This window comes from Biomphalaria glabrata, chromosome 2 (genome assembly GCF_947242115.1).
Source record: "Biomphalaria glabrata chromosome 2, xgBioGlab47.1, whole genome shotgun sequence".
NCBI lineage: Eukaryota > Metazoa > Mollusca > Gastropoda > Planorbidae > Biomphalaria > Biomphalaria glabrata.
This window is the reverse complement of record NC_074712.1, coordinates 53,255,408-53,281,585: the sequence shown is the minus strand read 5'-3', so window position 1 is coordinate 53,281,585 and position 26,178 is coordinate 53,255,408. Positions and strand designations below refer to the sequence as shown.

Sequence of the window (26,178 nt, the reverse complement as noted above, 5' to 3'; positions counted from 1 at the left end):
TTTACTTTAACTGGATCTGTATCACAAAACTAGAATCTTTTATACCATATACCTAGATCCAGTATTTTAGTCTAGGTTATTGTCTTTTAATGTTGTCATGTTTGTATCACCAAAGTAAAAGTGTATATACTTTGGGTAGATGTATTCTTGGGCTTAATCAGAATTTTTTTTTCGAAAAGGGGGGGGGGGTGATTAGCGAGGGGTAATATAGGTTCCATTTTTTTTAAAGTTTATCATTAATAGTTATTTAGATCAAAGTAATCGCTCTTATAAAAAGTTATCAAATTTATATGGAAGAAGCTGTCTTTCTTTTTATTTTGTTGCTTGCTGTAAGAGAAGTTTCCTTCTCACCAGTTCTGTCTACTCTTTACATCGCTGTTCTATGTACTTGACTGCTGATATGGAACTCATTGTTTTATATTCTTTTAATTGTTTCCTTCTCACCAGTTCTGTCTACTCTTTACATCGCTGTTCTATTTACTTGACTGCTGATATGGAACTCATTGTTTTATATTCTTTTAATTGTTTCCTTCTCACCAGTTCTGTCTACTCTGTACATCGCTGTTCTATTTACTTGACTGCTGATATGGAACTCATTGTTTTATATTCTTTTGATTGAGTAAAATTCTTTTCTCACCGTCAGATAGTAAATCAATAAAATAATTAACTCCATTGCATCCAAATCAACAGACGTATGTACCAAATCAATAACTAGGTATACAGATTGGAGCCTGGCCAGGTCACGTGACACAATGGCCAGGTCACGTGACACAACCTATATGTAGATTAAAGTTTGGCCAGGTCACCTGACACAACATTTTTGATTACTGCTAAATTGTTCAAACGAAAGGAAGTACATTGATCATATTAACTTGTTGTCATGAACTGATGGACCTCTTTTTTTTTTTTTTTTAATACGCAATTCTAGGATTCTTCCATCCATTCCAGTATCACTACAGCCCTTGGAAGGCCCTGGCCTGCACTAGCACATCTCTCCATTCTGATCTATCTTGGGCTTTACGTCTCCATGCCCGGACTCTTAGCTGTAGTAGATCTGTCTCTACGTCATCAAGTCACCGTACTCGTGGTCTGCCTTTGGGGCGACTGCTTTTGGTTTTTGTCGTATTTGAATCTATAGGACTCTTTTTTTTTTTATAAAATCGAGATCATCAGAATAATATGTTTTAATCCTTAATTTGTAAGCAGTATTCGATATTAGACACTGCACACCATCAGTTGAGGCCTATATGAAAATAAAGCATTTTCCGAAGCCCTGAGTGGAATGCTTCTTTCACCTCCACCACATTTTTCCATGTTTTAGTTGCTCTCTGTGTGGATTACTTTGTTTTCTAGAAGAGTTCCTCGTGTACATCAGAACATACATGTGTACATATGTAAACTCTAGACACATTTCTTTCTCGGATTTTGATGTGTTTCCATTTCGTAATGTTTCCGAAAGTGTCAATATTTGGGTGGACACGGTGAAAGAGAGAGAAAAACTTAGAGGAAGAGAGAGAAAAACTTAGAGGAAGACAGAGAAAAACTTAGAGAAAGAGAGAGAAAAACCTAGAGAAAGAGAGAGAAAAACCTAGAGAAAGAGAGAGAAAAACTTAGAGGAAGAGAGAGAAAAACTTTGAGAAAGAGAGAGAAAAACTTAGAGGAAGAGAGAGAAAAACTTAGAGGAAGAGAGAGAAAAACCTAGAGGAAGACAGAGAAAAACCTAGAGGAAGAGACAGAAAAACTTAGAGAAAGAGAGAGAGAAAGAGAAAAAAAAAAGAAAGAGAGGATAGTAAAAGAATGTAAAAAAAAAAAAAAGGTGAAGAAAACGTCAAAGAATAAATCTGAGCAATCGTCTGAATGTGTCCGACTATCTCCTCATCAATAGTGCTTTTCTCCTGGAGACGGGATGAAAACGAGGCTATAAAGCGTGACGTAGATCTTACCTGCGATTAATACCAGTAAGAATCGTGTAAGACTTTCTACTCACCCCCCCCCCCTCAACTCACACTCATTCTCGCTCACGTCTAGGTAGAAGTTAGCAGCCTCTGCAGGGCAATGCACTTTCAGTCTGTCACTGATGCAGAGAAGTTTCAGTTCCTGTTTTAATTGTCACTCCCCACCCCTCCCCTCCTCATTCGTTTTGAGACATTTCTTTGTGACGATTTCCTGCATGTGGTCGCCGGGTTCTGTCTGTGAAGACCATTTCATAAGCTTGACTTAAGACTAATAACATAATGGGTTCTGTTATACTTACAAATCTGTCTGAGATGTCTTATGACAAACAACTTAAATGTAACTTTTAGAAGTCTTGTCACACAAACAACTTCAATTAGACCTTAGAAGTCTTTGGTACCTGTATTTTCACTTAAACATCTTCCATTAAAGTCTAAAAATAATCGCTACTTTTACAGTGTTTCCATTAAACTGGTGACACAGAGAGAGAGAGGGAAAGTATTTCATAAGTATAGGGACGCCACCAGTGCATGAATTTCTTATTTATATTTTCTCATGGATAACCCACACTCTCATTTCTCCGTAAAGAGACTATATGGCACATAGATATTCAATGTTTTTAAGTTTGATTTGTATTTTCGCCAGTCCATCAATCCACGCAAGAAATAAATACATCTTTATTTTGTTTTAAATTCTGTATGATTATTTTATTTCTATTGGCCTGAGATTGCTTGAGGACTACTTCTCTACCCCTCAGTTGTTTTTGTTTTCCTTTATAACTGAATTCCCCCCTCACCCCCCCCCCCCCCACACACACACACAGCGCTATAGACTATGTTTAATACTTGTAACAGATGTCAAACTGAAGTCGTTCACAATGATCTAATAATCACAGCAGTGTATCGGTTGTGATCTCGCTGCAAGTTTACGTGGGAAGTCGACGTGGGGGCTCTGACACACACACACAATGGACAGAGTGATGTAAAGGGTTCATGCTACTACATGATACTTATCTCCCTCTTTCATACAACTTATCTCCCTCTCTTTGTCGCCACTGGTTTGGGTGACACTGAATAGAAATCAATGAGCTGGAAATATTTACTATTAAAGTCAACACATTGCAAGACGTGAGGATACAGAGATATCTGTGTAAACTTGTTTGTCTGCAATTATATGTGTGTATATCTATATGAGACAAGATGTAATCAAATGACGCTGGTGTTGGGTGGTTATTACCACATAGTAGTCCAAGTGTCACAACATTTAAACTCAGCAGGGGATTAATTAAATAGATCTCACTGAACCCCAATTTAAACTATTGATTAATTGAATACCAAAAACTTGAATTGGAGACTACATATGCATAACACTTGGAATATTTCACAATGTAAATGAATTAAAATAATAAAGCCACAGTGTATCTTGTGCGTATAGCTGAATTTAGACTTAAAACGGCCCTAAGCTATTAGAGATGGGGCCCTTTATATGCCCAGAAATCATACATCAGACTAAACATGAATTTCGGATAATTAGAGGGTTAGCATAAAGTAATGCAATTAAGAAGTCTTAATGTATCACCTTTTTAAAAAACAAACGATGTCCAATAATTTGATAGTCTACAGTTCCGTACGAAATGAATTACAATCCTGAACGTTTTGCTAGGGTGAACTTCTTGTCTAGATGTCAACTTTCATCATATGTTTTTCGAATATATCGTCTAATAGTTGATAGTTGTTGGACTTACAATGCTTGTATTTTATTAGATGTTTATTTAGAATACTCAATACACCTCACAGCTGTGCATTACACAGAGGCTGACCTGACGACGCAACAGGTTTAGAGAGAGAGAAGTGACATTTAGACATTGTTTGCAAACAACTTAGAGACAGGCGCTAGACAGATTCAGACATTTTTTTTTTATATAAAACTTTTAATATAAAAGAATTGAAATGAACATTTGATTACTATTTAGTAATTAAATAGAATTCAGTTTAATGAATTAATATCCACAGGCTTTCATTATCAGTGTAGTACAAGCTTTACACATCTATTTATTCTCGTCATTCGGTGTTGGCGTTTCCCTTTCTTATACCCGATACATGAAACACCATCACAATCACTACAGTACCTGCAACACCATCACAATCACTACAGTACCTGCATTACATCACAATCACTACAGTACTTGCATTACATCACAATCACTACAGTACTTGCAACACCATCACAATCACTACAGTACTTGCATTACATCACAATCACTACAGTACTTGCATTACATCACAAACACTACACTACTTGCAACACCATTACAATCACTACAGTACTTGCAACACCATCACAATCACTACAGTACCTGCAACACCATCACAATCACTACAGTACTTGCATTACATCATTCAATAATGACGATCTTATTAAAGTCGAATTTAATGATGCACTTCTAAGACTCGACAGCAGCCACGTCAATCAGGTTTAGTTAGAACTAAACGAAATTATTTCAATTACTTTTCTCAGCAAATACAAAGTGGAAATTACTGAAGAAATCAAAGGATCTTTTGATGAACTAAAAAAATGTCTTAATTAGCTGCAATCATCATTAAAACGATCCATATTATAAATACTAGGCCCAAATCGGAAGATGAACATGTGAGAAAGTGTAAATACTAAATCAAAAAAAAACAAAACTACAGCACTTTTATCATTGACAAACATTTATCATTTGAGAAACATTTATCATTTGACAAACAAAAAATACAAAACGTGTGTAATGTCATAAAAATGACAACTCTTGTATATTGTCATAAAAAATGACAACTCTTGTATATTGTCATAAAAAATGACAACACTTGTATCATACCACAAAACCATTTGAAAACATAACAGACAGTATGACATAAATAATATTTCGTTCCTTAGACTCCCCCCCCCCCCCCCCCCACCACCTCTGTTGTCCCAACGACTCTGATCTTTATCTTGTTAAGTGACGGCGGGACTTGAAGCCCCGCTGTGCCAGGATCTTCATAGACCAGCGCGTGGCAGTTTGCTTAGTATCACGCTGTTGATAAATAGAGGTAGATATCAGACTGACATGGGACGGAGTGACTTGTAGGGTAGATTGACCCCAGCTTTACCTTTGACCTCCTTCTGGGTTTCAAGACTATGAAAATACCTTATACAGGTAACTCTCACTTTCTTAGTGTGACCAAAGTCATCACCCCCGTCCTGATAGCTGTGTGTATGTGTGTGTGTGTGTGTGATACAAACAGATACAACATGATTATAGTGTGTGTGATACGCCCAGCTACAGTATGTATGATAAGTGCAGGTGTATAAAACAGACAAGTCCAAGTGGTCGCTCAGATTATGAAGGGCTGATACAGAATGTCGGAGAGATTTGTTTCAAATAAATGTGGAAAGTGAAGGGAATAAAATCGTGAAAGAATGAGATGGGAAAAAAAAATTCCAGAAGAGAAAGAGACATGGTCTTGTTCAGCTTTGATAGATCGGGCAGGCCGGAGTGAGCCTATAGAGGGATGGGGGTGGGGTGTTAAATAGGAACAAGGGAGGGGAGGAGGAGGACAGGGCTGGGTAAAGTGAGGGGGGGGTGAGTAATAGAAGCAAAGAGGTCACACGGGGCGGGAAGTGCAGTGGCGCTGCTGAAGTAACGGGGCGGATGGTGGGGGACCCTGTGAGTTTAGATGAGAGCAGATCGATGAAGAGAGTAAGACAGAGAGAGACGGTCAGATGTCTTGATGGCTTTATTCTAGATCCTTTCACTCGCCATGCTGTAGTTGTTGGTAAGAAAGATATGGTTATGGAGGGTGGGTGGTTAGGATTAAAGTTGATTGATAACCTTTGATATACATCCATAGGTATGATACACAGCAAGTTTTCACTTTTTGGTGGGTTTGGTTAACTAGGATGTTATGTCGCACAACGTCCAACCAATTACATTTTCACCAACAAATGGCGGGTAGCCTCCACGCTAGCCACTCAGGCAAACCTTTCTTAAGGCGATAATTTAATTAGGCGATTGAGCTTGTGCAATTGTGTATAAATGTTTGAAAAATCTGAGCTTTGATTGAATCTGTTCGTGGCTGACTGACTAAATGATTGTATTTATTGGATATATAAGTCTTAATTTAACAGAAAACTCTATAATTGCTTATACCAAGTATTGATCAGCCGTCACTTCTTGTCAAAGGGAAAAAATAAGGGAGGTTGTAAAATATATAATGGCCCTTTAATTGATTTACCTAACTATCTGTATCTACTCTATTACCACCAACAGATCTATATCTTTTCAGTTTGTCTTTTTTTAGGGTTTCAGATACCATTGGGAGGCGGAAGTGACGTATACGTAAGTTCTTAATAAATGTTAGTCAGCAACCACAAGTTTGGAAATGTCATTATGCATAGTGCCGATAATGTTGGCTACAAAACTTGTGTTTTGTCAATATGAGACGTCGTATATGTCTGCACGTGTGTGTGTGTGTGTACATATGTGTAAGAGTGTTTTGCGTCGTATCGTTCACCTAGTGAAGACCTGAGCTCGCTGAGTAAAAAAAAAATATTTTTCTCTGACTGCTTTTAGTGAGACTTCACTTCCCAAGACGTCGCCCTTATAAGTACAAAATCAAGAAAAAATGAATTCTTTGTTTGTATTTGTTTTGTTATTTTACTGAAGCTGATTGTAATTCTATAAATATCAAGACAAGTCACGTGACATGGTGTGGAAGATTATAATGAACCTCAGCATTTCAAACAATTTTGGAAATTCTCATTTGAAGTTAGTTCTAGAGTCTTCATTTTGTATCTAGACATTCGAAACTAAAGCCTTCATTGATCTGCTGTTCTTCAACTGATGACAACCATTGCCTGATTGGTCCACTCTGTCTATATACGAATGGTGTGCAGGTTGCTGTCAGATTGTTATATCTTGAACTACTTTCTTAAAACTTGTCCAGTGCTTTGATCCCAGTTTAAATCCTTGACTAGACTGTGGAAACATTATAGGAATCTATTCACTAATTGTCGGGTGATAAAGTTTTAAGCCAGTTAGAGACCAATAGAGTGATTTAGAGATCTAGGTCTTTAAAAAAAAAATGTAGTTCTTTTTATAATTTTCATTGTTAATAAAGCTTAGTAGCGTTAATTTCTTCAGTTCGAACCAGTCAGACCCTTCTGGAAAATAGATAAGTTTTTTTTAAAGATAAAATTGATCACAAACTAATCTTTCTATGATTTCTAAACAGAATGTAGTAGATATGTGCTGACCGGTAGACTTGAAATGTGGCACATATGATTTAAAGAAAATGCAAACCAGAGCAATCCTTTCCTTTTTTTTGTTTTTTTTTTTGTTTTTTTTCTGATGTTATTTTTTTGGTGTTTTTTTTTTAAAGTACATACTAGACACACCTGGACATACTAGACACACCTAGACACAGATCAACAGCTTAAGAGAATCAGCACATTGTTTTTTTTTTTTTGTTTTTTGTTTTCAGAATTACTCTGTAATCAGGTTAATGACAGTTATCTGCCCTTGCTAAGCTAACTATTTCTTTCTTACTTCTCTTTCATTTTCGATTCCATTTTGTTGTCAAGAAAACATGTTGAAAGAAAGAAAGATGAACGAATGAAGAAGTGAGTTGTTTCAAGGGATGTGGGGGGGGGGGGAGAGCAAAGATCAGAGAGAGTGTGTGTGATATAAAGGATTAGAAGATTGTCAGAGACAGAGATCAGAGATATACATTAGGAACAGAAACAAAACAAAGTTGTTATTATTTATTTATTGACGTTATTTTTGGTTTGTTCAGGAAACCGAAGTATTTGTGCTTCTCACTAAGCATATGTGCCACATGGGTATCCATGGACTCAAGGCCTCTTTTCTTTGCCTTTTTTTTTTTTTGTTTTGTGAGCTTTCTTTCTTTGCCTCTTGTATGGGCTCTTTATTTTTTTTTTTTATTAAAAACACATTTTACATGCATTAGAATGAAATGAATTAAACAAAAGTATAAAGCAGGAATAACTTATACATAAATGGTAGATAATAACTTGTTGGAGATTAATTCAACTAATTCCTGATCCGCCTTGTCAAATAATATTTGGATCCATGTATTGACATTATTTTTTTTATATTTTTTTTTCTTTTTCGGGGAGGGGCAAGGTAAAAAAATTGTTCCATTTTTGGTTAAATCTAACATTCATTAGTTATTTAAAGACTACAAATCGCTCAATAAATTGTGTACAAAGGTGGCATTGTCTTTTTCAAAGTATTTTTCTATTTTTCTCGTTACAATTCCTCTGATCAGCTTGTAAATTCCCCTATACCTCCATGCCTAATGGATTGGAAATCGGCTGCCTCTCCAACAGGGCCGGTCCTAGCAATAGCGGGACCCTATGCGAAACGGATTGCGCGGGGCCTATTCTGGGTAGGGATAAGAATAATAAGTGAAAATTAAGATTTTGTATAAAAAAATAAATTCGTCTTTGCATTTTATACATTCTTAACTAAGTACAAAATCACGATCAAATTCACTTTACTTTATGAGCCTTGTGTGTAGCGAAGTCATACAGAAGGTCATCAAAACTCTGTTTCCTACATAGATCACGCTCAATAGCAAGAATCGCCACATTGTTCAATCTCTCTTCGTGAATTTTTTACCTTAAGTAATTCTTGATTAGTTTAAGACACGAGAAACTTCTTTCACAAGATGCCACAGTTACAGTTCAAATCTCAGCTGCAACGAGTAAATTGCAGTGTTCACAATTCTGTTGAAGCATTTTATCCTGTAGCCATCTTCAGCTTTTCGATGTGTGAAGTTTTCCACAGATTTATCATACTGCCTTTTCCTTTGACTTTTGGCTGGAAATATTGCAGCAACATCCATGTTTCCAGCCAACTTCTTTTTGCTGTCACAAGAAGAAACAACAGGAAGAAAGTTAAAACGTTTATACACAACCACAAGCTCTTTCACATTAACCCTTATCTGAGAGATACCGATAACATCTGCTCGTTGTGACTTATGTCTGGAGTACAATCCAATATCACTACATTCTTAATGTCTCGAAGGATATAATTCACTACAGCATCAGCTACTACAGTAATGAGTTCGTTTTGAATCCTCTTTCCCAGGTAATGATCATGAATTTCTGCATTGGTAACACGTCGAAGTTGTTCCCCCATTACTGGATCAAACTTTGCGAGTAATTCTACTAGACCAGGAAATTCCATTACTTGACTCTTTAAGTCTTTCAATGATCCCTCTGAAAGCTAAATTGTGCTTCGCTAGAAATCGTACCATTGCAACTAGTCCAACGTTTAGTTTCAGAATAAAGCATCTCCTGGTGAACTTTGTCAATGCCTGTTTTTTTGTTCTTAGTCTTGCTCCAGCTTCACAGCAACTGGTCATGGCTTCTAAATGCCATTGCGATTTTTCATGCTCTGCTAGCCTTGTGGTACAGCTTTGCCACTGGTCAAATCCTTCATTTAAAAAGGAACTTTTTTTGTTTTTCCAGTAGACGACAATAGAAACAATTGATCTTGTCTGCTGACACAGAATATATCAGCCAAGGACGCAAAACACTTTCACCATTATTCAGGTTTGGTTTGCAATGCACTTAAGAGAAATGTCTACCATCCTTATTTTTCGGAAAATTCTCCAAAGTAATCTCAGGTGGACCTTTTTGTAATAAATAGTCAATACAAGATCTTTCCATTTTTTTCTAGACACATGGTAGGATAATCCGGATTTCTCAATTCTCAATGAATCGACATTTAGCTCATTATCTATAACTACAAGTTGATCAGTTATTACATTATTGCCTTCATTTCTTACGACATGTTGATCAGTTGTTAGTGTTACATCATTTTCTTCTTCTCTTTCGACATTCACCACTGCAATTTTTTGCATTCTTCATGGAATGTGTTTCAGCTGTCTCACTAGAAGTGATTATGTTCTCATTTTCGGGTTTTGATCGTTTTAAAAACGTATTCTAGCTCTATTGGAACTTTCGTTTCGGTTTAAATTCGCACTATTATTATATTTTTATTTAAATATGAAAGATGACAATGCTTTTTTTTATTCGCGTAAGATTTGTGTTTTCCATATAACAATTTTGTCTAATTTTCAGGAGATTTTAAAAATAATTTCCACGACTTTTTCGTTTAGTTTGCATCATTATGCAATTACAGAAATACTTAGCGCGGGGCCTATGAAAGCGCGGGCCCACTGCGGCCGCATAGGTTGCAGTGGCTTAAGACCGGCCCTGCTCTCCAATATTATCTCCAGAAAGAGCCTTTTCTCACATTAAAAAGACTAAATGGACTAGCTTTAAACATTATACAACGTAAGTTTGGATTCTAAACAGAGTGCAAATATTTATGCAAAATAACCGAAGAATTGTTTTATAAATATGTCTTTAATTTTTGTTTCCATGAATCTACTGTGAGAGCCTACAGTTAACTAAGGGAAGCGAGAACGAAATTCCTATTATTTAGGTTGGGGCACCACTGACAAAAGTTTGAGGAACACTGAGCTAGACATAAATCAATAGATCCATTAGTCAGGAGTTAAATAAACCAATAGATCCATTAGTCAGGATTTAAATAAACCAATAGATCCATTAGTCAGGATTTAAATAAACCAATAGATCCATTAGTCAGGAGTTAAATAAACCAATAGATCCATTAGTCAGGATTTAAATAAACCAATAGATCCATTAGTCAGGAGTTAAATAAACCGATAGATCCATTAGTATGAAGCTAAATAAACCAATAGATCCATTAGTCAGGAGTTAAATAAACCGATAGATCCATTAGTCAGGATTTAAATAAACCAATAGATCCATTAGTCAGGATTTAAATAAACCAATAGATCCATTAGTCAGGATTTAAATAAACCGATAGATCAATTAGTCAGGAGTTAAATAAACCGATAGATCCATTAGTCAGGATTTAAATAAACCAATAGATCCATTAGTCAGGAGTTAAATAAACCGATAGATCCATTAGTCAGGAGTTAAATAAACCAATAGATCCATTAGTCAGGAGTTAAATAAACCAATAGATCCATTATTCAGGAGTTAAATAAACCAATAGATCCATTAGTCAGGAGTTAAATAAACCGATAGGTCCATTAGTCAGGATTTAAATAAACCAATAGATCCATTAGTCAGGAGTTAAATAAACCAATAGATCCATTAGTCAGGATTTAAATAAACCAATAGATCCATTAGTCAGGATTTAAATAAACCAATAGATCCATTAGTCAGGAGTTAAATAAACCAATAGATCCATTAGTCAGGAGTTAAATAAACCAATAGATCCATTAGTCGGGAGTTAAATAAACCGATAGATCCTTTAGTCAGGAGTTAAATAAACCAATAGATCCATTAGTCAGGAGTTAAATAAACCAATAGATCCATTAGTCAGGAGTTAAATAAACCAATAGATCCATTAGTCGGGAGTTAAATAAACCGATAGATCCTTTAGTCAGGAGTTAAATAAACCAAAAGATCCTTTAGTCAGGAGTTAAATAAACCAATAGATCCTCTACATTTTCAAAGAAATCAGTGTGTAACAATCTGTCTCTGCCCTGACATCCATGTATTTTACCCAAAGTATCATCTCCATCTATTTATTCTCTGTATGAATACAACAGCTGGTGTTATCATGGGGACTCTTTACTATTCATGATCATTAATAATTTTTTTTTTTGCTTGGCGCTTACATCAAAGGAAGGTTTGCATGAAGTGTCCATCAATACAGCTTAATGAACGTATGTCGCTGACGTTTATCTGTAAACACAGTTTAGTATTAGGCAGATACACAGTCATTCTGAAAATTATTGCAACTAGACGCTCCCGCTGTTGCTTTAAGCAGAGGTCAAAGTTAGAGAGAACAACTTAGACTATTTGGAATGGCACATTATAAGATTAACTCCCTTAGCCCAATAGTGTCGGTAAACATTTTCTACCTACATGACCTGCTTTATAGAGTTCGCCCAACTCAGTGAGAACAGCAAATAAATGTATTTAAAATAGAAATAAATGAAACACGTGTAAATGCCTAACTTGTATGACTTCTCTGTCTGATATTTGATTTCAAACCACATTATATCAACATTATATCATTATCTTGTTCATACTACATTAGTCCACGGTTCGACTTTAACGTGGAACAAACAATCAAATGATATTTGAAATTCAGTTCAGGTTCAGCTTTTTGTTTATTCTAAGAGTAATTGTACAGAATCACCAAATCAGCTCACACAAATTGTAAAGATTTGACTTATCTTATATAATACAGACCTTACTTCAAAAAAGATGATTACGTCCTACGCGTCATGCATATTAACCAATGTCCTAAATTCTGCCAAGTCACTGGTTTTCCTGGCTAGCTCAGGCCACCCATTCCATGCTCTAATAGCACTAGGGAAAAAGGATGGACGTTATAACCTGTTTACTAACTTGTGTACATTTAAAGACATGTTTTAAAATCAATAATGGAATACCTAAAGGCTCTAGCTAAATGAAACGTAAAGTCTGCCAGCTAGTGGGCTTACCTAATAACATTTTTATTAGCTGTAGTCATTCTAGTCACTGGAAGCAAGGGACTACGTGCGTATAGCTGATTAGCTCAGTATTTACTATTATATAGGTTAGGATTAGCTCAGTATTTACTATTATATAGGTTAGGGCAGTAATTTGAATCTACAAGCTTCTGCTGTGTTGTGTGTGTGTGTGTGTGTTGAAATAACAACTGGCGTACAATGTGTAAACAATATTGGGTTGGAAGTACCTGGACTGAAATCATGAAATAACAATCACTGGTTATGTCACTGTGACTTTTTTCAATACGGGTCGATAGTCATATCAACAAACAGATTAGCAGAGGATAAGTGAGAGAGAGAGAGAGAGAGAGAGAGATGAATGAAGAGAAGTCAAAATCTACGTTAAACTCTTTAGTCTCTTGGTATGATTAGCACAGATTCACGGCAGGGGTCCACAATCAACAATCGATCGATGTTCCAGTCTTACTAACAACTAAATAGATCAAGATTTCAATGGAAAACATCGACGGCATAGGGCAAATATGTTTTATAACGCTAACTTTTCAAGGATTCAAGTCAACTAATGGGCTGATAACTGTCAAGTAATGGGCAGATAACTGTCAGGTAATGGGCAGATAACTGTTAAGGTAATGGGCAGATAACTGGTAAGAACTCTTGAACTCAATAACTTAACAGAATATAATTAAATTATAATATTACACTTTTTCTAATTCGTTTTTTTAATCGTGTAATTATGTCTATTTATTTACTTTCTCAATAGACCGATTGAGAACATATAACTAGCCGTGCTTATGTTTCATAAATTACAGACATTTTTTTTTCAAATAGCTCGCCACTGATAATCAAAAATATACTCCTGTCATTGTTCAATATGGATTCTACAGATACATAGTCCTGATCAACATCAAATTCCACAGACCTAAACAGATTTTCATAGTTTTGACATTTATTTTTGACCAGTTTTATCTCCACACTATACTCCTCCTTCCTCTGTTATCATCTCTATCACACACACACTCTCTCTCTCTCACTCTCTGTCTCTCTCACTCTCTGTCTCTTTCTCACTCTGTCTCTCTCTCACACTCTGTCTCTCTCTCTCTCACTCTCTGTCTCTCTCTCTCTCTCCCCATCTAACACCACACTTGTCCCCCTCAGTCCTGGGGCTAGAAACGCACGCCGACAGCCTTGTTCAAGTGGTCAAAGCGGGCTATAGGAAACACAGATTGATTGATTGTCCATTATGAACGAGTGACCAGTGAAATCTCATCTTGACCGATATTGACCACCTTAGGTACGTCTCTCTAATAACACTTCCGCTTCAACACCCCCCCCCCCCCGTCCCTATAGTTTCCTTGGACCATGCCCAGTTGGTCTTTAAATCGATTGCCCCCCCCCCTTTGCTTTCCAGCAAAGCTCCAACATTCGGACCCTGGTCAGTTGTCCACAGCGTCTGAAATCACTTCCTACAAGTGTCCAACAGCAATTCAATCTTGTTTTCAGCAGACGACGTTATCTCTTGGAGTGTCCATCATAAAGAAAACTGGTGATCCCCAAAATGTCTGGAGACCAGAGTGACAGTTTCATCTTCCCGTTGGCCGACACTGGATAAGTTCAAACAAGATCTTGTTAAGATCAAACTGTTTTCTTTTAACACAAACAACAAAAGGGGGTCCATTCGTTATGCAGTAAAGCCCTGGGAATGAATATCTTTTTATCAGCAGTCTGTACCTAAGGCCACTGTCCCAGATGTATTCATATCCCTATCCTTTAAGTAACCATGTCGCTATCCTGCAAGTATCCATGCAACTATCCCAGATGTAAGTCAGTATCTGAAAGTGTCCATGTCACTCTAGGAAATATCACCAACTTATAGAATGTAAGGATGCGCGGTGGCTGAGTGGTAAAGCGCTTAGATTCTGAATCGGAGGTTCCGGGTTCAAATCCTGGTGAAGGCTGTGGATTTTGCTTTCGGGATCTTTAGGGAGCTTTTGAGTCCACCCAGCTCTAATGGATACCTGGTTTGGGATAATTAAAGGCGTTTGGTCGTTGTGCTGACCACATGACACTCTCGTCAACCGTTGGCCACAGAAATAGATGACCTTTACATCATCTGCCCCATAGATCACAAGGTCTGAAATAAGAACTTTTACTTTTTATAGAATGTAAGAAATGAAATAATGAAAACCTATGTGGTCACATACTGAGACTAGAACAAAACATGCTATTAGCTTTGTCGTATTTGGAATCGATCAATAAGTATAAAACACATTTTAATTTCATTCGCCCTACTGTTCATTTAGCCTGTTTATCTGCTATCACACTGGACACAGCCGGACACATTATAGTGCTGACCAGTCTCACCACAAATGCCTTGTATCCTGAGTGCGATACGTCACAGCGTCTTACCGGATCCGCTCTACGCCATGGGCCCATCCGTCATGGCACGGGTCAAAGCCGGTCTGTCCTTCTTCATCAGATAGCCTCCAGACAATTACTTCTTCAACCGGCCACTGGCTATCTTCATGATCTCTGTAGGTGTGTCCGAGCCAGTCAATCAGGGCAAAGTATGTGGTCCACTATCGGCTATGTTGGCTAGAATGTACGCAATTATCTACCGTGCTGTCTCATTTTGTCTTCTACGAGTTGCAATAACGTTTATGCGACTTTTTATCAGCAGTTAATGGTTTATTAAGACCCAATTAACCACAGAAGTCGATTGCAGCCATTGCTTTACAAAAAAAAAAAAAAAAAATGGAGGGAAAACTGCGCGTCCGTATTTGATCACGGAAGAGGGATAACTCTAAATTGTGTGGACAAGATGGCCGAGCTTATGAGAGGGCTGGTCCCGGCTTGAATGGCGCGAGAGGATCAATCAATGATGGCCCGGATTCTCGCAGTCTTCAGACATAATTCCATTTCTTGACATCAACTTGGGAGAAAGGGGATGGGGGCAGGGGGGAGCTGGTGGAAAGGGAAAAAAAAAACGCCCTTATGTATGTGTTGTCTTCTATTAACTTTTTTTTTGCTTTCTTCTTTCTGTTCAGAGCGAGATGTTTTTGTACATGATGAAAACATTTGAGATCACATTGTGACGTGTTTTTGTGTGTGTGCAGTTTTTAATCAACACTCATATTGTTACTTTATTATTATTTTTTTTATCTCGTTCTAATTATCATGGCTTTATTCTTTTCTTATTCTTTTTTTGTCTCTAGTGTCGTTCATCACACTCTCTGCGTAGCTTTCAATTTCTCTACTGATGTTTAAAAAGTTTTGTTTTGTCTTTTTTTTTTTTGGTCCCATCTTCTTGTTCTATGAACCTGGTGACCTACAAGTGACGGACATTCATTTCCTTCCTGTCTTTCTCCAGTGTCCATCTGGAACAGACCCTGGTCAATTATTGAGAAGTGCAGCTCAATGTCAATATGGTGTAAGAATCGCCGGTCAGTTGATGAGTTTCTCCCCCTTCCTGGCCATTTTTTTAATGTTTTTTTCTTTTTCTGTTGGGAAATATTGGTCATCTGCCAGAAAACAAAAGGTCAGTGTGGGTGTTTCTTAAAAGTGACCCAACATTTTGGTCGTGTTTTAATTGAAGTGGATCTAAGAGGAGAGAACTCTAAAATGAAATTGGCCATTAGGACAAATTAGCTACCCCTGATGGTCATCAACTGCAGAGAGATCTAGACACAGCCATGTTACTATTCCAGACAACAATTAGGTAAGACTCTTGTCCATAGTGATGTCCAGTGTTTCATTCTTTGATTTTCTTCTGTATCTTTCTCTTTTAAGACAGAGTCTAGAAGAGATTACAATACAACGTTCTAGACATTGGTCAATAGAAAGTTTGAAATAACGCTAGCACTTATTAACTCTCGGTGACTGTAAGTACATGACGATCATAGTTTGATTGGATAAAATGATGCCTATAGTCCTGTTTGATTAATATTTTGGACATTGTGTTCTTATTACTCTCTCAAGAATGGCCTTATAACTACAAACGATCTTGGTTTAGGAATATCACCACCTGGTCAATTAAATCCACTATAGCAGTGATGCCCAAAATACGGCCCGCGGGCCAGATCCGGCCCGCAACGTGGTTCCATACGGCCCGCCGACATGTCGGCACAAAGTATAGAAAATCCGTTAACCCCAGTTCCCCTAAAAAATGGTTGACAAATGTCTCTTTACCCTCAATTTTTCTCCGATTGATTGGTACCATGACCTTTAACATTTATGCGTTTATGAAATGGGACTCTTAATGTAGAATCTACCAAAAAATAGAAAGGACCTTTACTTTTTTGTGGAACATGATAATAAGCCAACATATTTGAGTCGTAAATAGAGTGTGGGTGTTTTAAAAAAATAGCATATAAACAACATTAAAAAACAAATTTGACGCCATTCGATTAAAAAGATTTTTAAACTACGTCTAGAGATTTGAAGAAAAAGAGAGAAGAAAATGAGTCGTTGGTAAAGCTAGCTAAACTGTTGCTCGTATTATTAGTAGAGAGATTAAGCTGTTTTCTGACGCATTCAAAAAATAAGATAATGATATCCCATTAATTTAAGTAAGTACTAGATCCACGGGTTTCTTATCAAATAGTTTCAGGTCTATTTCATTTCGTTTTTGTACCTTTCCGTTTATGTGGCCCGCGACACCAGTGTTGGAAATTAAAATGGCCCGCAGGTCGATTTATGTTGGGCATCACTGCACTATAGCATTGAGCCATCACAAAGTATATTCCGGTGACTGGACACTGGATATAATGAGATGGTCATTTCATTACAACCCAGGAGAGGTCAACATAACAACTTTTCATTAATTGAATAAGAAAAAAAAAGATATACTTGTGATTGATCATTTCTAATAGATCGATGTCATGACTTGTCTAGAACTCTAGAATAGTGTGCCATTAAAACGGAAAATACGTAGATTTTGTTATTGGAAATATAAGATAAGAATGGAATCTCACCATTAAGCCTATCAAGTCATATATGAACGCAGCTTTACATTCACTTTAATTTAATGGTCAGAAAAAAAAAACAACTTACAATTTTTATTTTGGGACAACATATTTGACTTGTAGCTCTGAAGTCTAGAGAAATCGTCTACTTGTGTATTTACAAAACACAAAACTGACTTTTGTGAATAAAATAATAACCCTCTACTGATATGTTACAGGACAACCAATCATTCAATACACATCCAGAAATGATATCAAATACATCACACGCACACAATAAATAGGAGGTAGACAAAAGTCAAAACATCAACTTATGAAATTGGTCATATGTCAAAGTCAACAATTGATATGACTTTGACAGAAAAGCAAAGGACAACTTAAAAAAAAAGGCTGTTGTCAGATCTTAAAGTCAATAATAAATATGACTGATTAAGTCAAACATCAACATAAATAAGATGTTTTTGTCAGATGTCAAAGTCAACTTTTTTGCTCATGTCTGCTATTAATTTCCCAAAAGACAACAATAGATGTTGTAGCTGTTCATTTATGTAGCCAAGTCAACAACTGTGTGGGCGGGTGCGTCGTGGTTGGGGAGAGTGTGGCGATGGCTCAACTTTTAACTTATTTTATGGAAACCCCCCCCCCCCCCCCCAAAGTATGTTTAGTGATAATGTGGGGCGGGATGGTAGGAAACCGTTCACTCTGGTCGTCTGCCGGACTGAGGGAGATGATGGCACTCTCGGACACAAGGAGAGCAAAGGATGAGAGAGGGTGGGGAGACACAGAGAGGGGGCGGGGAGACACAGAGAGAGAGAGAGGGGGGGGGGCTAGAAAATAAAGGAAGGATAAGAGGAAATAAAAAAAAATGGAATAAAAATAAAACAGCTTTTGATGAGTGTGTGTATTGGCATGGATTAGTTGGTGAGCGTGTGTGTGAGTAGATGGTTGGACTTGTGGTCCCTTGTCGTGCTGGACGTGAAATGCTAGTCGGCTATAAGCTTCTTTCTTGCCCCCCAGTGCTCAATGAGTAAATAATTGTTCAGCTATGTAGTGAACTTTGATTCAGTTTGGTGTAGGTCTGGCGTCAGGCCCTCAAGACTTGGGGGTTAGTTCAGACGCGAGATGGCCATTATTTCCAATGTGTGTATTGATTTTTGTGTCACATCTTTCTTGTTGGTGATCCCAGCACTTCCGGAGTTTTTTTCCCCTCTTCATTTTATTCTGCTTCTCTCCCCTTTCTTCCCCCCCCCCCACACGCCTCTCATCTCCCCTCCTCTGTCTTTCCCTACCTCCTCCTCATCTCCTCTCTATCTTTTCTGCTTTTATTTTTTTCACTATCTGTATCTGAGACACACACATACCTTAACTCTCCATTTATCCACCAGAGTTAACGGAAATTATTGACAATGTTCTTATGGCTTTCTAAAGCTGGAACATTGGAACAACTTTTTTGTTTTTGTGTTAGTTTGTTTCATAAGTGTTGGCTGTTTTCATTCTTTGTTTTTTCAGAGGCTTGTTGATATTCGTACGTGTTGTTACTGAGATGATCTTATGTTATAGTTCTATATTGTTAGTGTCGCGGGCGTTGTTTTGAAGCAATACTAAAAAATGCTGATAATTACAATTCGGGGTTGCGTAAGAATATGGCCCTGACAGAGGATATGGGTTAACTAAATGAGATCATGGAACTGGCACTATTTGACAACGTAAATTCATTTAAAGGTAAGTTCTGTCCTCTGTGACGTTAAAATATGAATAGCTAGATCACGTGATTTTTGCAGCTAGTCTTTTGACTGACTATTTTTGGGTTGGGGATAGGGTCTCTTATTTGATGCCGTGTCTTTAATATAAACTAGGACTTGGCTAGCCACTTCGAGATACGGGTCTGAGCCATTGGCTGACCCTTCTCGGCCATAAGTGGCCTGACCAGAGCAGTCAGCTATTAGCTCTTGGTCACCATTGGCAAGGCTTGGTCCTAGTCGTTTGGGTCAATTCTGGAAGGTTCCGGTCATGTGTGTGGCTGTGTGTATCTGAAGAGGTGGAGAGAGAGAGAGAGAGAGAGAGAGAGAGAGAAGAGTGTTTACGAGTGATGATAGAAGAGACAGAGGGAAAGAGAGTGAGTGTGTGTGTGCATGTGCCTGTACTCACGAGGAGTTTAGTTTTGCCTGTGGGGCAGGGACGAGCTGGAGACGGACAGTAAATCAGCCGATTAAAGAACGATGGACGGTGACGTTTTAAGGAAAGACAAGGCCCAAATGACTGACCGCCAAATGACCACTTTTACAGACTGATGACAGGATATTTATAGACAAGTGGCTTCTAGCTAGAAAGTACTTAATAGATGTTGGAATTTATCCCAGGAAATAGATGGCCACCATTTAGATGAATCTATGGACATCTCCTGCCATCTTTGTGAAATAAAAGTATTTAACTATCACCTGTACTCCTCCAGTAGTAGATACATGTCTTGACTAAAAGCAATACATTTTTAAATAAAAACAAAATCTATTTAATAGGTGCTACTGCTCTTATCTCTTTATTTGGGTGCTCCAATTCATATCTAATTGACTAAGACAACCTTCAAGTGAACATGTCATTGTTGAACCAAATATCCTCTTCTTCTGTTTACATATATATATATATATATATATATATATATATATATATATATATATATATATATATATAACACTAATGATCTATGGCTAGTAGGTATTGGGCATGTAGAACTAGTTCTTTTTACTTTTAATCTTTTGTTTCACAGCCACCAAAGCAAGAACATTAATTAAACATAATTCAGATTGAATGTTTATCCTGTTCTTAAAATATTATAACACGTAAAGCGACCTACATAAAATACGAACTAGAACAGATTATAAAATCGTTTACCCAGACGTTAAAAAATGTGATATGAAACATTCATGGATCTGGAGTCAAGCTGAACAAACACGTTCTAGAAAGTACCACAAACACGTTCTAGAAAGTACCACAAACATGTTCTAGAAAGTACCACAAACATGTTCTAGAAAGTACCACAAATATGTTCTAGAAAGTACCACAAATATGTTCTAGAAAGTACCACAAACATGTTGTAGAAAGTACCACAAACATGTTCTAGAAAGTACCACAAACATGTTCTAGAAAGTGTAACAATCATGTTCTAGAAATAAATTTTCTAGAAAGTACCACAAACATGTTCTAGAAAGTACCACAAACATGTTCTAGAAAGTACCACAAACATGTTCTAGAAAGTACCACAAACATGTTGTAGAAAGTACCACAAACATGTTCTAGAAAGTACCACAAACATGTTCTAGAAAGTGTAACAATCATGTTCTAGAAATAAATTTTCTAGAAAGTACCACAAACATGTTCTAGAAAGTGTAACAATCATGTTCTAGAAATAAATTTTCTAGAAAGTACCACAAACATGTTCTAGAAAGTGCCAGAAACACATGCCAGAGAGTACCACCAACATGTTCTAGAAAGTACCACAAACATGTTCTAGAAAGTACCACAAACATGTTGTAGAAAGTACCACAAACATGTTCTAGAAAGTACCACAAACATGTTGTAGAAAGTACCACAAACATGTTCTAGAAAGTAGCACAAACATGTTCTAGAAAGTACCACAAACATGTTCTAGAAAGTACCACAAACATGTTCTAGAAAGTACCACAAATATGTTCTAGAAAGTACCACAAACATGTTCTAGAAAGTACCACAAACATGTTCTAGAAAGTGCCAGAAACACATTCCAGAGAGTATCACCAACAAGTTCATTCGAGTATTACTAGACAGCTACATTTTCTTCCTTTTTTCACTTTCCTCTGAAAAGAGTTCACAAAGGCAACACAAAAACGTCATGGATTGGTCAGTCTGACATTAACAATTAACACTTTGAATTAATTTTAATCTTGTGTTTAAACTTTTTTTTGTTCATGTCCTTCTCTCCTATTAAATCAACATTTTAGGACCCGGGGGACTATTAGAAATATTTTTGTGTCCTCAAAGTATTCACGAATGATGTGTTACTGATTGTTACAACGTTTGACACTTCATCATCATCTAGTTCTACAATGGGATATATTAGATGAAATGTCTCACACTTTAAAACACTCTAGAAGTGTGAAACAGTATTTTAGAGTCAACTCCAAACACTTTCAGACCTTCTAGAAGTGTGAAATAATATTTGTTCGAAGTTATCAATACAAAATAAATTAACTGTGTCTAGGTAATTTAGTACTCCCACAATAAACAGACAACTTCATGAACTGACTTTATGCACAATAGCCGCCCCTGAGTGTGATGTACACGATGCTATTAAAAGTTACAGCTGTTCATTTATTTGGTCGATTGCATCAGTTTGTACAGGTTGAAGTTCTTCCTGTTTTTCAAATTAAGGACTTTTTTTTTGTTTTCTTGTAACTACATGACTTATGTTTTGTTTAGTATATGGTTCTTAGTGAATACGACTTAGTTTTTTAAATGAATACGACTTGAGTTTATTCTAGGGAATAAATTCATAACTTAACCTCTCTTTGTCCTCCTTTATAGTTTCTTTTCATCCTCCCCTTCCCCGGCATTGACTTTTGAAATCAATCTATAAATCAATGTGTTCATCCATTCTCTTAACTATCAATTTCAAAATGGCCGTGCTCAGCTATCGATTGTCCGATTGATTGATAAAGATGTCTGTGGTTTAGAGAGGTGATTGCCAGCTATTTGACTAATTAGTCACAAAAACATTATACTTGCTAAAAAAAATTTTTTTATACATTTCACAATGCTAATATTGATCCGGGAATCTCTTTCATGGCTTTACAAGCACACGTGCATCCTTCTAGTTTATGTCTAATCTACCCTCAGTCGCCAGAGTCTTTTTATGATAATATAACACTTTGACATGAAGGCAGAACTAGTTTCGTTATATACATACATCTGAGTGACAGCGGGTCATTTCAGCTAGTGCTTATCAAATAGATTTTAAACCTTAAGACAAATAGGTCACATCCAGTCTACGCCTGGAAGACAATGACGTCAAGTAGTTCACATCCAGTCTACGCCAGGAAGACAATGACGTCAAGTAGGTCACATCCAGTCTACGCCAGGGAGACAAAGACGTCAAGTAGTTCACATCCAGTCTACGCCAGGAAGACAATGACGTCTAATAGGTCACATCCAGTCTACGCCAGGGAGACAATGACGTCAAGTAGGTCACATCCAGTCTACGCCAGGAAGACAATGACGTCAAGTAGTTCACATCCAGTCTATGCCAGGAAGACAATGACGTCAAATAGTTCACATCCAGTCTATGCCAGGAAGACAATGACGTCAAATAGTTCACATCCAGTCTACGCCAGGAAGACAATGACGTCAAGTAGTTCACATCCAGTCTGTAAGGGAACTCGGGTGAGTTCCTTACTACACTTACATATGGCTCGATAATCTAGGGTATGATTCTCAATTACACTTGTCAATACTTGCTTAACTCAAATACGAACACTTAGTATGCATCAACTCTAACTCCTTATATTCATGAATATCGATAATACTTTAATACTTAATAAAGCACACAATTACATCACTCTTATGAAATACACAAAACACCAGCACCCTACTCAGACCAGGTCAGCTCTCCAACTGCTTGACTGACCGCTAGAAACCTAATTGTCCCCCCTTGAAAATCCCGTGATAAAAACAATTCACACACCAACTAATAAAATAAACAAACACTCACACAATCTCACATCTTACACACCCACGCTCTTGACATCTCCCCCTTACTTCCCTAAGTCTATATTATGTACACTGAAAAAAAAATTATTAATGACATTGTTGAAGTACAACATGGTTAAAAAAATACTACTCAAAAATACACAGTACATCTTATTATGTTTACATAAGTAATTAATTGCAATTCAACAAATTACATCCATGAGTTTAAGTATGAAATAATGAATACAATACTGCTATGCATCAACATTAATAAAATACATGAATTATCTTTCCATTACCAAAAAAACAAGTTCATCAATAATAATGCATATGAAATAATTAAACTAATAATATAACTAAACTAATCTTCATCTGTTCCACTTGTCCAGTTCCTTCTCTTGTGACGTCAGGTTACAATGTACTGTTTATTGTTTGTAAATATAGAGCTTAAGACTTGACTTCCGATGCTTCTCAATACTGGATGAGACGACGCGTCTTGTGCAAAGTACAATTAAAACACAAAGAGATGAACAGTTCAGTCAATTTAATTGAGCAATAATAATAATAGTAGTAGTAGTAATAGTAGTAACTGCTCTGACGAGACGATCATAGTTGAAAAAGTTCAACGTACATACTGGATTGCTGAGACGTGCACAGTCTGAAAACGTTACAATACCAGGTATGCTTCTGACAGAAACAATAATGTGAGTTCAAACTGTCAGCCTAGACAATGGGTCAGCCCAAAAGTTGTCTGTACCTTTAATGTGCTGTATTTCAAAGTCAAAGTCCATAAGGTATAATATCCATCTAGCAATACGAGCATTGGTGGTTGCAGACTTGAGATACTTGAGATTCAGGTGATTAGTCCAAACAATGAACTTACGTGAATACAAGAAGTGTTCCAACTTCTTAATTCCCCATGTTAATGCTAACAACTCACGCTCCATTATGCTGTATTTACATTCACGTGGGAGTAATTTTCTGCTGAGGAAACGGACAGGATGCAATTTGTTTCCCACGTACTGTAGAGCAGCAACTGCAACAGCCTTGTCCGAAGCATCACACTGTAGATAAAAACATTTATCCGGATCAGGCAACATTAAAATGGGGTGAGAAGTCAAGTATCTTTGTATACGCTCCAATGCAACCTCCCCCTCAACAGTCTTAGCAACTTTAGAAGGGTGCCCTTTTTTAAGAATTTCAGTAAAGGGAGACAACAAGCTTGAAAAGTTTGGAATGAAGGAGCGATAATAATTGAGCAGACCTAATAATGATCGGGTTTCCTTCTTTGTTTTAGGGTACCGTAGCTGCAGCATCTTATTGACATTGGAATTTTCAGGCTGAAGAAAGCCTTGGCCAATCTTATGGCCTAGGAATGTAATAGTTTGGAACCCAATTAGTAACTTGTTAGGCTTAACAGTAATATTGAATTCTCCTAACCTTTCAAGCACCTGTCTCAATGAGAACATGTGACTCTGCCAATCAGTGTTGTACACACACAGATCATCAAAATAACAAACTACTTGTTCTAAACCTTTTAGCACTCTACGCATTGTTCTGTTAAAGAAACTAGGACTGTTTTTTAAACCAAATGGGAGATATTTGAATTGATAGTGTGCATTAGGTACTTTAAACGCTGTGTACTGCTTACTACTCTCTTCTAATGGCACCTGCCAGTAACCTTTCGTTAGGTCTAATTTACTAAAATATTTAGCTTTCCTTAGTGTGATAAATAGTTCTTCTTGATCTGGTATGACTTCTGCATCAAATTTTGTTATGGAATTTAATTGCCTATAATCAACAACTGGTCTCAAGGTTCCATCTTTCTTTTTGATTAAGATCATAGGAGATGCATAAGGCGATTCACTCTCTTCAATAATATCCATGTTAATCATCGACTCAATTTCTTCTTGTAGCCTTTGTCTCAATGCCATTGGTACATTATAAGGTTTTAAATTGACAGGCTTATCCGATGTTAGAATTATTTTAAAGGGCTCCACTTTCGCTTTTCCTGGTACATCTGATATTACGTGTGCAAAGTCTTCAAGGAGTTTTTCAACTTCATTTTTCTGAGTTTGGTTTAAGTCTTTATTAATGGTTATTGCCCTTTGGTTTATTTCTCCATTTCCATGGATCATTTCCGGTAGTTTTAATTCTTCTATTTCATTATCAATGATTTGCCCTGTTTCATCATGGTCATATTCATCAACGACTCCAATAAATGCAGCAGACAAAATGTTACTCTTACAGCTACTGTTGGCAACATTGTTACTTGATGCTTCAACTGGGGTGTAATATTTGATTAATCTGTTTACATGAAATATCTTTGATTTGTTTCCTTTCTTTACTATGTAATTTAAGTCTGATAACCTCTTTTCTATCTTGTACGGGCCTTCCCAATATAATTTGATCTTATCTCCCTTTTTTGGTTTCAACACTAATACCATTTCTCCTGTATCAAAACTTTTTTTTACAGTGTTTCTATCATATAGTCGTTTTTGTTCTTGCCTCGCTATGTCTTCATTATCACATGCAATCTTAGCTGTGCTTTGTAGTCTTTCTTTTAATTCCTCAAGATATTCAAACAAGTTAGTGTAATTAGTGTCAACTTCTTTTTCTTTGGTCATAAGTTTCTTCAAAATTGCCATCGGCCCTCTAATTTTTCTTCCAAATACAAGTTCGTAGGGTGAAAATCCTGTTGTATCGTTGGGCAGTTCTCTTATAGCGAATAATGCCGAGGCTAAGTATTTGTCCCAATCTTTAGATCGTTCAGAACACAGCTTTCTTAATATGCTCTTAAGTGAACCATGTAGGCGTTCTACGCATCCATTCGAGGCCGGGTGGTATAGCGAGGACTTGATTATCTTCACATTGAAGAATTTGCAGACTTCTGTGTATAAATCTGAACCATATTGAGAACCATTGTCTGAGAGAATGGCCTCTGAAAAACCAATCCTAGTGCAGACCGA

The 26,178-nt window shown here is 36.9% G+C and overlaps 1 protein-coding gene across 10 annotated transcripts in view; it reads left to right on the top strand.

The window, feature by feature from the left end:
* LOC106077154 (zinc finger MIZ domain-containing protein 1-like) overlaps positions 1-26,178 on the top strand; it is a 389,001-nt gene that overhangs the window by 159,186 nt on the left and 203,637 nt on the right. The window contains exon 1 of one of the 10 annotated variants that reach the window (XM_056021404.1): positions 18,845-19,213. The exons of the other annotated variants lie outside the window; for them this stretch is intronic. The gene's annotated coding sequence lies outside the window, so the exon portion shown is untranslated. Of the gene's footprint in view, positions 1-18,844; positions 19,214-26,178 lie in introns of those variants that run through there. 10 annotated transcript variants of the gene reach the window in all.